Source organism: Porites lutea, chromosome 10, assembly GCF_958299795.1.
Source record: "Porites lutea chromosome 10, jaPorLute2.1, whole genome shotgun sequence".
Classification (NCBI taxonomy): domain Eukaryota; kingdom Metazoa; phylum Cnidaria; class Anthozoa; order Scleractinia; family Poritidae; genus Porites; species Porites lutea.
Window position 1 is genome coordinate 21016620 of NC_133210.1, and position 12107 is coordinate 21028726.

At 38.2% G+C, this 12107-nt stretch overlaps 1 protein-coding gene and 1 pseudogene across 1 annotated transcript in view; one reads left to right on the plus strand and one right to left on the minus strand.

The window, feature by feature from the left end:
• The window catches only part of LOC140949654 (uncharacterized), a 460765-nt gene that overhangs the window by 184611 nt on the left and 264047 nt on the right, over nucleotides 1–12107 (plus strand). The gene's annotated exons all lie outside the window — the stretch shown is intronic.
• On the minus strand, nucleotides 1308–5493 carry LOC140950337 (tyrosine-protein kinase receptor Tie-1-like; annotated as a pseudogene).

The window sequence follows — 12107 nt, forward strand, 5'->3', positions numbered from 1 at the left end:
GATTTTGCCATCGGGCTAGTGATTTTTGTTCTTAACTTGCCTGACAGGCAAGTGCTTTTTTTTTGGGGGGGGGGGGGGAGAATTCATATTACAGAAGGATTGTAATCAATCCTGCTAATCAAAAAGGGTTTTGGGGCTAGTTGAAATGACTTGTGGGCTATAGTACATGCTAGCTACAGCTTGCCCGAATGGCAGGGTGTAAAACTGACTTTCTTTGCACCCTGGGTCCTTTAGTGTTTTACTAGGCAGTTATTACTGTACCAACAACTTGTGACCTTTGTTACAGATTAAAACATCATTAAAAACAGGCTAAACAGGGTTAGACAACATTTAAAGGCAGTTTAAAACACCATTCAAAACAGGTTCAAACACCATTTAAAGCAGGTTAAAACACCTTTTAAAACAGGTTAAAACACCATTAAAAATAGGTTAAAACACCATTAAAAACAGGTTAAAACACCTTTAAAAACAGGTTAAAACACCTTTAAAAACATATTAAAACATCATTATAAACAGGTTAAAACACCATTGAAAAAAGGGTTAGACAGCATTTAAAGGCAGGTTAAAACACTATTTAAAACAGGTTAAAACACCATTTAAAGCAGCTTAAAACACCTTTAAAAACAGGTTAAAACACCATTAAAAGCAGGTTAAAACACCTTTAAAAACAGGTTAAAACACCATTAAAAGCAGGTTAAAACACCTTTAAAAACAGGTTAAAACACCATTAAAAACAGGTTAAAACACCTTTAAAAACAGGTTAAAACACCTTTAAAAACAGATTAAAACATCATTATAAACAGGTTAAAACACCATTGAAAACAGGGTTAGACAACATTTAAAGGCAGGTTAAAACACCATTTAAAACAGGTTAAAACACCATTTAAAGCAGCTTAAAACACCATTAAAAGCAGGTTAAAACACCTTTACAAACAGATTAAAACATCATTATAAACAGGTTAAAACACCATTGAAAACAGGGTTAGACAACATTTAAAGCCAGGTTAAAACACCATTTAAAACAGGTTAAAACACCATTTAAAGCAGCTTAAAACACCTTTAAAAACAGGTTAAAACACCATTAAAAGCAGGTTAAAACACCTTTAAAAACAGGTTAAAACACCATTAAAAGCAGGTTAAAACACCTTTAAAAACAAGGTAAAAACACCATTAAAAATAGTATTTATTACCTGTTTTAAATGAAGTTCTCAAATACAATTAAAACAGTTTTAAAAATATATCAAAAATATGTTAAAAATAGTGTTTGGTTTGGTACGGGCTAGGATTCGAATCCAAGATCGCTCCGTTACGCGGCGTCCTTACAAAGCCAAAAACATTAAAAAGTGAAACAAGGTTTTCGCACATTAAATGCCAATTCTTATCGTGATGTAAAAGATTTCGACAAATATCATTAGTCTGTTCAGACTGAGTTGTAATGTCTAGTCATATGCATTTGCTTAGACGATTCACTGCAGTCCTTTTTTGTTTCGTAAATCTAAACAAAACTAGCTTATATGTTCAAAAATTCTGACCATTTTACAATAAGTAATATTAAGCATTTATTGGTGATTTTAATGTATTCCAGATATAAATCTGTGCAGTTTAAGCTAAAGTTTGAATAAGTGACATAATTGTTACGTTTATTGTTCTTTTGTTCCAGTAGTCACATAACCTTTCTCGAATATCATTCCGACAAACTTTGCAATCCTTTATTCCAGATAGCCACCATCAGTTACTATTCAGTCCCATCCCCGGCATGAACGTTGGCATATAGACGGCCATCATACTGTCTCAGGTTGACGTACATCTGTTAGTGAAAATCAATCAAGAATAAAGTTAGCTTAATTTTTTTTTAGCTGTTTGTTAAAAATGTATTGCAATGTTATCATGATGCACGATGATGACGATGATGATGATGATTATTAAAGCTTAATAATTGCTAATTTTCTTTTTCATGTAATCGCGAAATTTGAGTCCCGCGAAATATAACCGCTCCATTTTCGCAAAATTAAGTCCTAGTCCTTAGTTCATTCAAAACGTTCCTTCGTTTCTGATTGGCTCAAATCCCCCGGATAATTCTGCATAAAGAGTAACTACTGTTTCGTCGATAACAGAACGATATCAAAAATAAAGGGAAACAGAAGTGCAGGGAACACAGGGCAAAAAAAGCAGTGGATTTTGCGAGTTATGCGAAGTGGAAAGAGCCAAAAAGTGCCTTTAAACTTAGCAATAATAGCAAAAATACCATTTAAAATTACAGATTTCTTGAATGAATAATAAGGAAATTATTGGATTCGTTCTTTTGTGTGATTTGAAGAATTATGCAGACCCCGGTATGTGTTATTTTCCTCGGCCTTATTGAATGCTGTTTGTATTGACAAGAAAGGAGGTCCCACTCATTTTAATCATCTGCTGAATACACTTATTTACACAAGTTAACTCTTTGGTCTCTTTTTACGAGCTGTTTTTGTAGAATATATTTAATTCCAAATGTCCTTGGAATGTGTCTTAATTTTTCTCAGAAGTCTTACAAAAGTCGTTCACTTGGTGGCTATACTGTCACTCCTTCCACCCAATATATTCCCTTCCTTGTCTCCATTTTAACAAAGAGACTTGTTATCTTTGTTATATAACTGTACTGTGTCTGATAAGTGGCGAAACAATCAAATAATGAATCTTTTCCTGTAAATGTAGTACCATCTTTATCATTGTCTAATCATCTCACCTTGTGTTTTCTCTCCATTTTCTTCATGGTCTTGCGCAGGTTTTGAAATGTTGGTCGATCATTTGGTTCTTCCTCCCAACATTTCAGCATGACCTGGTACCTGGGTCATTTTAACAAAGAGCCCAAAGATTTTCTAATATTAAGTTAAGAAACAGACGTGAAGTGGACAATTTCCACTCTCTTGATGTCCTATGCCTATCCTTAAGTAAAAAGCTTTAAGGGTTCATTTGGAGGTGGAAAGCCCAGGTGGAAATTAAACAGAAGCGCCCCAAAAGTTAAAGGAGAATACACACAAGTCTATAGACTGGTCTAGTCCTCACGTGGAAGAGGATTGCTTGAGGCAATACCCCCTTGCATGAGAAGCCTCTTTTGATAGAGATACAGTTGCAAATACTAAAAACTGAGATAATCAAAACTGAAAATCCTTAATGGCTAAGCTGTTATATGATACAATAAACTGAACCTTTACTCACAGTTTCTCATCAACGTGTCTTGGTTTCGGCATTCTGTATCCTTTTTGAAGTCGTTCCGCGATTTGACGAGGTTTTATATCTGGATATGGAGTCCCACCTATAGAATGACGTTGGAATATTTCATTTATCTACTCATTTATTGGAGAAAAGGAGCGATTGTATTATGTAATTCATATCTGATGCAGGACTCAGCTTATTTAACTGTTTTTTTAAACAATATTGTGTATGTTTCTGTTTTAATCCACGCTTACCTACAGTAAGTATCTCGTAAAGGAGAATACCATAACTCCAACTGCAAATTGAAAGGAATGGGAGATGTGAACATTTGTAGTTAACGAAAAATGAACAAGGCTATTTCAAAGGCCATATAATGTTCACTACTCACACGTCACTTTGTGTTGTGTATACTCCATACAACAAAGCCTCATAAGCAGTCCACTTAACAGGCAGGCGACCCTTAAGAGTTATAAAAGACAAAAAAAGAAAACGAATTCAACCGAACTAAGGCTTTCTCTTCAAAAACAAGTTGTAGATAGGTTATACCATTTGATTACCTATGAATATCACGGGTCACAAATAACGCCCCCAATCGCGTTTTTTTTTTTTTTTTTTTTTTTGCCTGCTTATCATATCGAGACTTTAGTTCCATGCACATGCAGAAAAGCTTTAAGCTCAAAACTTTTCGAATTTTTCTGTTATAATCCTTCTTGATTTGCTCTTTCGTGTGTTTGGGTTTTCTAAAGTGTCTTTTAATGCCGTGATATCTTCATTCATAAATTTTTAAACCTTGGAGACGTGCGGAACGTTGCCATGACAACTTTGTAATTTCACATGTAAAATTATAAATTAACGCAGAAATTTCGAGCAAAAATTAAGGAGTAATTGTCACCCATGATATAAAAGAAAACATAAATATCATTATGATTGGTCAAACATCCAAAGCAAATTGACTTCTTAATTAATATTGATTACCGTGCAATCCTCTTCACTTAAAAATTGCTTACCCATCAATATAACAGGCTGCCATTATTTCTGTCTTCTAATAATTAGACAGCTTCAAAATATAGAGATAAATTTGTTGTCTTGCGTTTTCATTTATGTCGGTTTTTGTCCACTGCGCATTAGTTTCCTGTTGTAATTGGTAACTATAATCGTTTCTCAGAATTCAAGACCAATTTGACTTGCCGGGGATCGTTAACAAATAGAAGACCTTTATAAATAGGAGAAACTCATCTACCTTTTATCAGAGTACCGATCCCGGAAAGTTTACAAATTCCCAGTGTTATACCCACCCGACTTTTCTTAGTGTAAATGTCATCCTGGTGCACATCCCTTGCCATTCCAAAATCTGTCACCTTACATTTTTCTCCTTCACCAACTAGAACATCCTTGCCGCCAAGTCACGATGGATTACCTACAAGAAAAGATGAGACTTGTTATTCCTTTATCAGGCTAAGTTGAAAGCTTAATATATGCTAAAAAATTGGCCTACGAGTCTGCAGGCAGAAACATTTGTCAAACCTTTTGGCGTGATTTATGAAGAGACCTGTGTCCGTGTCTGACACTACATTAATAGAATATGGATTGAAATATCAAGATAAGAAAGTGAACATGATATTCACAGTATGAATGAATGAACAACCTAAGCGGTTGAAAAAGTACCTAAAAATAAGGGTTGACCGGGAATCGAACCCTGACCTTTGCAATGACCGGGAAACGCTCAATCCATTGACTTTATTAGCTCAATCGGCTTGATTAGCTCAGTGGATAGCAGAGCGTTGCGTCCGGTCATCGCAAAGATCAGCATTCTACTGCCCCCGGGGGGGGGGGGGGGTACTGCCATATATGGGCTATATGGGTATGTGCCGCTGTGAAGGGTATGGTTTTCAAGCAGTTTACTCTAGGATAGGATATATAAATCAGAGCGTTTGGGTCTAGAATAGGGTATCATTTTTCAGGAAACTGATCAGTTGGTTGAAGATTTTATCTAGACTGGGGAAACAGCTACTCTAGGATAGGGGGATTTTGGGAGTTTACTCTAGTATAGGCTAGCAAAATTCAGCTGAACTAACTCTGGTATAGGTCAAGGGTTCCAGGGTCCCAGCGGCACATCCCCACCCAGAAATTCCTAAAGTGCCCCCCCCCCCCCATCCCCGGGTCTACTGCGAAGATCATGTTCTCTTTCACACTAATAATATATAACAAAGCAAAAACAGACGATCGAACCTTTTTTGAAGACAAGTAACACATTCCATCTGCGACTTGCCAGGCAAATTTCATCAACTGATCCGCTGATAGAGTGGTCTGTGGCTTGCTATCCGGGTCCTTGAAGTAGGTATCGTTTAGTCCTGGACTCTTCCTCAAATAGCCCAGCAGGTCACCATGCGGTACATACTCAATAAGGACTAACAGGGGATCTGCGGGTAATGAAACAAGCTAAGGTAAACTTCTCAACCTTATGAAGATGTTTATTTAGTCAAGTACAGGGATATATGAACGTTTATATTTCATGATAGGAAAAGAAAAAAGAACCTAAGAAATAAAACAAGTTATCAGCTCTAGTCGGGGACATTTTATGAGCAACTCCATGCAAATATCGACCAAAGTGCGGCAAGGCTCAAAAAATAAAAATCGCTCTTCTTACAGATAGACTTTAGTAAGTGTACAAACGCCATGTAGTTTTTTTCTTTGAAAGATCTGTTCGTTTCCGAGAAATACAAGAAAACCGTTTCAAGCCCCGCCGTCGATTTCGCAAGCCGAGAACAGGGTTGAAATTCACTATGATTCGGTCGACTTGCATTTCAAAACAACCGCGTTAGAAAAAAAGTTCGTTGCTAAAATTGTAAGTATAACTCGTCGTTGACCAAAATATATAATATTTTTAGCATTACAACAGTCTGAGTAATTATAAAAAAGCTGAAGCGTATGTCTACCTGTTGTCCAACCACGGAAGGTAGTTGAAAAAATTGCCCATTTTCATCAAGTGCCTTTGATCAGAATTTTTCAGGATTGAAGGGGAAAACACTACAAGCATCAAACTATTATGTTATGTTAAAATTATTCTGGGAAAATCACTTTGAGGTTCTCAGAAATTATTTGAAATTCCTGTTACAGACAACATGAAATAACGCCATCCAACACATGAGTCACGCGACCACCACCAACAATTTGACTTTAGGTTTCCGTTTACAACGCTGGTAGCCTTGATATGTAGAACAATTTTTTTGAAAAGCTCACCTTAACCTGTATCTGTTGTACTTCAAGCTCCAAGTTGTTTCATTTTGCCGTCTTATCACCTATGTCATGCTATGTTACCGGAGTCGTGAAGTCCGCTGGAATGGGTGCGTTCACATTGTAGCATTGTGGAGGTGCGTGACAGCTTTCTGGTAATTTCTTCATCTCTCTGTTTTCTCTAATGTTTTCAAGTTAACATCTCATGCTTGTTAAAAATTTTGAGAAACCTGGACCTTAAAAAAGCCGTCTATAAAGTAAAACTCGGTAGTTTAACAAAGCAAGGTTCCTTGCTCGTGGATCCGTTCACTTCAATTAATCTCATTTGCATAGGAGTGTGCCAAGGGTCTACTTCCGGTGAAATACACGTTACGCGCTTTACCGACTCCAGTACGCAAAAGAAGATTCATCTTTTATACTCCTCCCTCTTCAAAAACACTCCAGTTGACATTATTTTACCCGAGAATCATCTTTAATATTTTGACGTTTTAGGCATCTGATCAACATTATCGAATTAAATTTAGTTTAATTTGACTCATCAACTGTTCATTCCCACTTGAAAAAGAAATAGATCTTTGCATACACACTGTTTGTGTGCGCTCTTCTTCGATGAAGCTATGGAAGGTTCGTGCTCCTTTTTTCGAGCATTAGTAGGTACTCTGTGTTCGCTTGAAGGAATAAGCAGAGATCAACTGAGATTGTTCCTTTGTCGTTGTCTAACTATTAAGGACGTAACTGCGCATAGGTCGACATGGTCTCTTTCTGGTATTGAAAGCGAAACAGACTTTATTTTAGCTCAGAACTGCCCAGCCAGACCATTCCCCTCACAATGATAATTTCCCTTTTAATCAAAATCTTCAGCTAGATCAGTCTAATCCGAAATAGTATGCTCGAAAGAGAACGTTTTTCGGCAAAAACTCTTGGAAAAATCCTATTTCATTTTCAAAATGACCGGTCGGGCGATGGTCCAGTCGGCCAGTTCTGACAGATCGAAAGCGCCCTAAGTTCCTTTAATATATGCCCTTTCCATCGTTGCGAGCTCGGTATTGGATGGCGACGGAATAGTTATTCCAATTAGTGCCAAGTTCCAAGGGAAATCGCCAATCACATAATTGATTTAATAAGTCACTTAGATTCAAGAGTTGTCAATTCTCTTAGATAACCCAGAGTCTCCCGGTTACGGCACCAATCCACCTAATCTGTCCGATAAAATAAACCTTTCAGTTTTACTTTTAGTTTGAAATTAAACCCGATTTTCCCTAGAGTAATTTTTTTTTTTGTAAAGGTTAAAGATCACAGTCCAGTTCTGATGGCTTTGTTGTTGTCGTTGTTTTATTACGGAACTTAAGAACCACGACGAAGTTCACGACGACGACGTCTGTTGACTGGGAAAAGACTGGAACGAGAACGTCAGTTTCGGCGGGAAAAAGGAAAGTTAAGATGCAGTCGGTCGGTAGGTCGACGACGACGACACTGAATGTAAACACAGATGTAAAACTGTGATGTTCGTTCGCAACAAAGTTTTTCGCAATGGCGTCTTTCAAAACAATGCAATATCTAATTTGTTCAAGCCGTACGTCTAATTTCATTGACGATGAAAAATGTTTTGTGTTGTCTGACCTTTTCGAGTGGAAATACACCTACTTTTCGTACGAAATTATTCAACTTTCAACTTGAATGAGATGACCGAGTCCGAGTGTCTGTCAGAGTTTAGATTTCGAAAAAGAGACATTCTGGTGTGATAGCTGTTTTCCATATAAAGTTTATTTCCTCTATATCAAAGATATACGATTTGGCTTACCTAAATACGTACAAATAAATTTATCACAATTCACTTACGAGTTCGCTCGCTCGGCCTCCTCAACTGTTGTCATTCTTCAAAGTAAAATCAATTCATTAGTCGAATTTTCAATCAACATCGCTTGCTAGGAGAAAAAAGGAACGATACCTGGATTTAGGAGGACAAGAAAATGCAAAGGCCTTCAAAAACCGCTTAAAACAGTGGACTTATACCTGCCGAAGCTTGTGGATTACAGGACGACGTGATTCTACTTTGTTTGGCGTCGTCGACGACACCACAACGACGAAATTTACTGGTCGCGCTTGCGCAGTACAGTTTAACTCACTTCCGGTCGTTGTCGACCAAGCCGTCGTCGTGGTTCTTAACTTCCCTAACATTTCCTTCAAACGACTGAATTGTACCTCATTCAAGACAACGTGTGGGGAATATTTCATCGAATAGAACTCAACGATTCCACATTCGAACAGCAAAACAAGTGGTCGATGCAACTCGAATCGGCGATTTTGGTCGATTTTTGCATGAATTGGCTCTTAATGTTGTGATATAGATAGACGATATTATTCACCACTTTATAAAAGAGGAGGATACTGGGCGACGAAGATGAAAATTACGTAGCAGGGGTGAGAAAATGACAAACACACAAAAGAGGTGTGCTGCACGTGCAAAGTTGCTTTTTGGCTAAGGGCGCTTGCCATTTGAACGGACATTTCGGTGAAAAATTTCCGTCAAATGGTACTGGTATTTTTTTTTTTTCACCAAAAAAAGAAACGGGATTGAGTTGTACCATTTACAAACCGGTAAATTTTTCACTTTCTCTCGACATAAAGCCTGGCACTGGTAATCCAAACAAAAGGTACAGAAAATTTCGGTTGTTTCGGTAAGAACGGGAAAAAGGTACTACCTCGAAAGGTATTACTTTTTTTTTTTCGCAAAATTTCCACCAGGATGAACGGTTCCATTTGAATTCTCCCCGAAATTTCCTGGTTTTCCAAATAACTGTTAAGCTCTCCTATTGTTGTTTTTTCACCGTTCTCCGGCGTTGCCGTCGCCGCTTACACGATTTTACATTGTTTGAACAAACTATAAATATTATCGATAGCTTCGCTTTTAGCCTTGGCTAAATCTATATATTAGCGTTATATAAGACTCCGGTAATTATGCATCAGTTTCATTTGCGCTGGGTCCAAAACTCATTAGTCATGAATACTCCTGACGCGCTAACGCGTCCGGCCAACCCTTCACCGGACGAAGTTGCTTCTACTCTTCGACAAATTCACCCTGCAGAAACGCGGCAACAGGTGTTGCAAGCTGCCAGTCAACAACCAACGCCAACAGCTTCGGGTCGTGTGAACAATTCTGTTGCTGGTGCTTCTTAGAGCTTACAATCTAGACAATCTGAGAGTTCTGCCGTTTCAGATATCCTAGAGGTATTTCTTTCATTGATTTTGTTCCGGGGTTATTTATCCTTGCGTAGGATATTTTTTTTTCTTCCAATTTCTAAGCTTATTTTTCTGTACGTGAGTCTATCTGAAGTAGTCCAGGATATTTCTTACTTGTGACGAAATGTTTTTTTTTTCAATCCAGCGAAGTGGTTTGTGAAAGATTTGGGTCGCGGAGTATTTCGACGAACCGGCGAGGTGGTTTGTTAAATTCTACGGCTACATTACGGGTACAGGCGAGAGGAGTGGTTTGTGAACAAATGTAATTTTCGTTACGTGTACAAACCGGTGAAGCCAACAATAGCTAACAATCTTTAACTACGGAATATTTTGATAAGCCAGTGAAGTGGTTAATGAAAAATTTGGGCCGAAGAGTATTATCGAGAAGCCAGCGGAGTGGTTTGTTAGTTAATACGGCTAGGTTACGTGTACAAGCCAGCGAAGTGGTTTGTGAATTACTACAATTTTCTACATCTGTAGTTTTAATTGACAAAAATTGCCCTGATACACGTGAATAGGCCATTTTACAGTTATGGATGGAAGCGAGTCTGAAGTTGACGTCGTTTTGCTTTATAATGTAGATCATTAGTTATTCTTATGGTAACTAGTATTATTTTTCAAGGACAATTTCCATAATAAAGCAAAGAAGGTTTGTATCAAAACAAGGTCACCGTCAGCCTCACATTCACTTGAAGGCTAGGGTACTAAGTCCACAACTGTAAAATGGTGTATTGGTGAAGCCAACAAACTTTCAACCACGGAGTATTCGACAAGCCAGTGAAGTGCTTTGTGTATGAGGTTAAATTGTGGGTACTTGGACAAGCCAGCAATTTGGTTTGTGAATTTCCACAGTTGAGATGTGTGTAAAGTCAGTAAATTGGTTATGAACGTTTTAAGCAGGGGAATATTTTGACCGCCAGTGGGGGATTCTGTAATTCCTGGGTACGGGAATCCCGCAGCTTCTTTAACGGTTAAATTCTACTTGACAGCAGTTAAGGAAGAACAGCTTCTAGCTAGAACTGTTCCGATTCAGGTTGAACCATTTTTAATTCAAGACCTGGCCGCAACCTCTTCTGAAATCTTGAAGCGTCTATCTGGACGAATTTCCTCCCCTACTCAGCTTTTTATTCTTGCAAGAGATTAGGCTCCGGTTGTTCAAACGTCGGATATCGCTACCCACCGGATAAATCACTATCCAGCGGATAGCGTAATTGATTTCCGTAATACTTATCCGCTGGATAGTGATTTATCCGGTAGATAGCGCTATCCGACGTTTGAACAACCGGGGCCAGGTGTTTTTAAAGACACTCTTGTTTGGGGCAATAGAGTGGGTGACCTTGGAAGAGTAAAGACAAAGCAGTTGTTATATTTCCCTTAAAAGGAAGGTCTCCTTTTCAATCACATCCTAACGAAATCTCTCCGCCGGCGATGGTGCTTCGAATCTATTTGCAGTTAGGCGTTACAGGGAAGCTTAATTGTGCCCCGTTGCTGTTATTGAAACGTCAGTCGAATTTGTGCTTTGATCGGGGCCCCGCTTAGGTAAGGTTAACACTTATTTTTTCCTGTTAATCCACCTGGTGAAATTCTGCCAACTTCTTTTGATTGAAGTGCAGCACAGGCTAGACTTGCGTCTTATACCCAGTAACTATCGCATATCTTTACGAACCGTCGGATCACTTTGCATGACGTCCTGCATGGCTTGAGAAGAGGATGCGCGATTTCTTTGGCTGTGGCTGGGGCTGACTTAAGAGCCATCATGGATCATGTCTGTTGGAAGACTTCCCCCTCAGCTCACCATTATATAAAGTTAAATCCGGTTCTGCATCCATGTGGTGTAAGCGACACTCTAGCTGGTTTTACCCAAGCCTTCTTTATTGTGTACTGCTTTTTTTTCGTATTAAATCATAGTATTGGGTGACCATATGTGTATCTTTTATTCCTTTTGCAACATGGTTAGGCTTGGAAAGCAATGGAAGCGGATTTAAGTTAAGGATTGGGGTGGTTATGTTAGGGGGATGAGGAACCCGTAGGGTTAGTCTAACTTAGCTAAAGAGAGTCTGGGGTGGCTATCCCATACCTTCATGTTCGTGCTGATGAAGCAAACCGGAAGGATAATGTACTATTCATAAGGCTACGTACAGTCATCTGCAAAAGGAGTTAATTATTTAAGGTGAAATTACAGTGAAATGTCTTGAATTGCATCTATTTTTACAGTTTCTCTTAAAAATCTCGACTAGAATTTATTCGATCTAAAAAAAGCTTCGGTTAGGTTGTAGTCCCCGGCGCAAATAAGGTTTAAGAATTTTTTTTAAATAAGTTTAGAATATTTTTAATGGAGAAAAATGGGGGTGGATATATTTATGTTGTGAAGGAAAAAGTAAAATTTTGAGGCTGATAGAAAAAAAAAACTATCTGTCACGGAACATTAGGGCCATTTA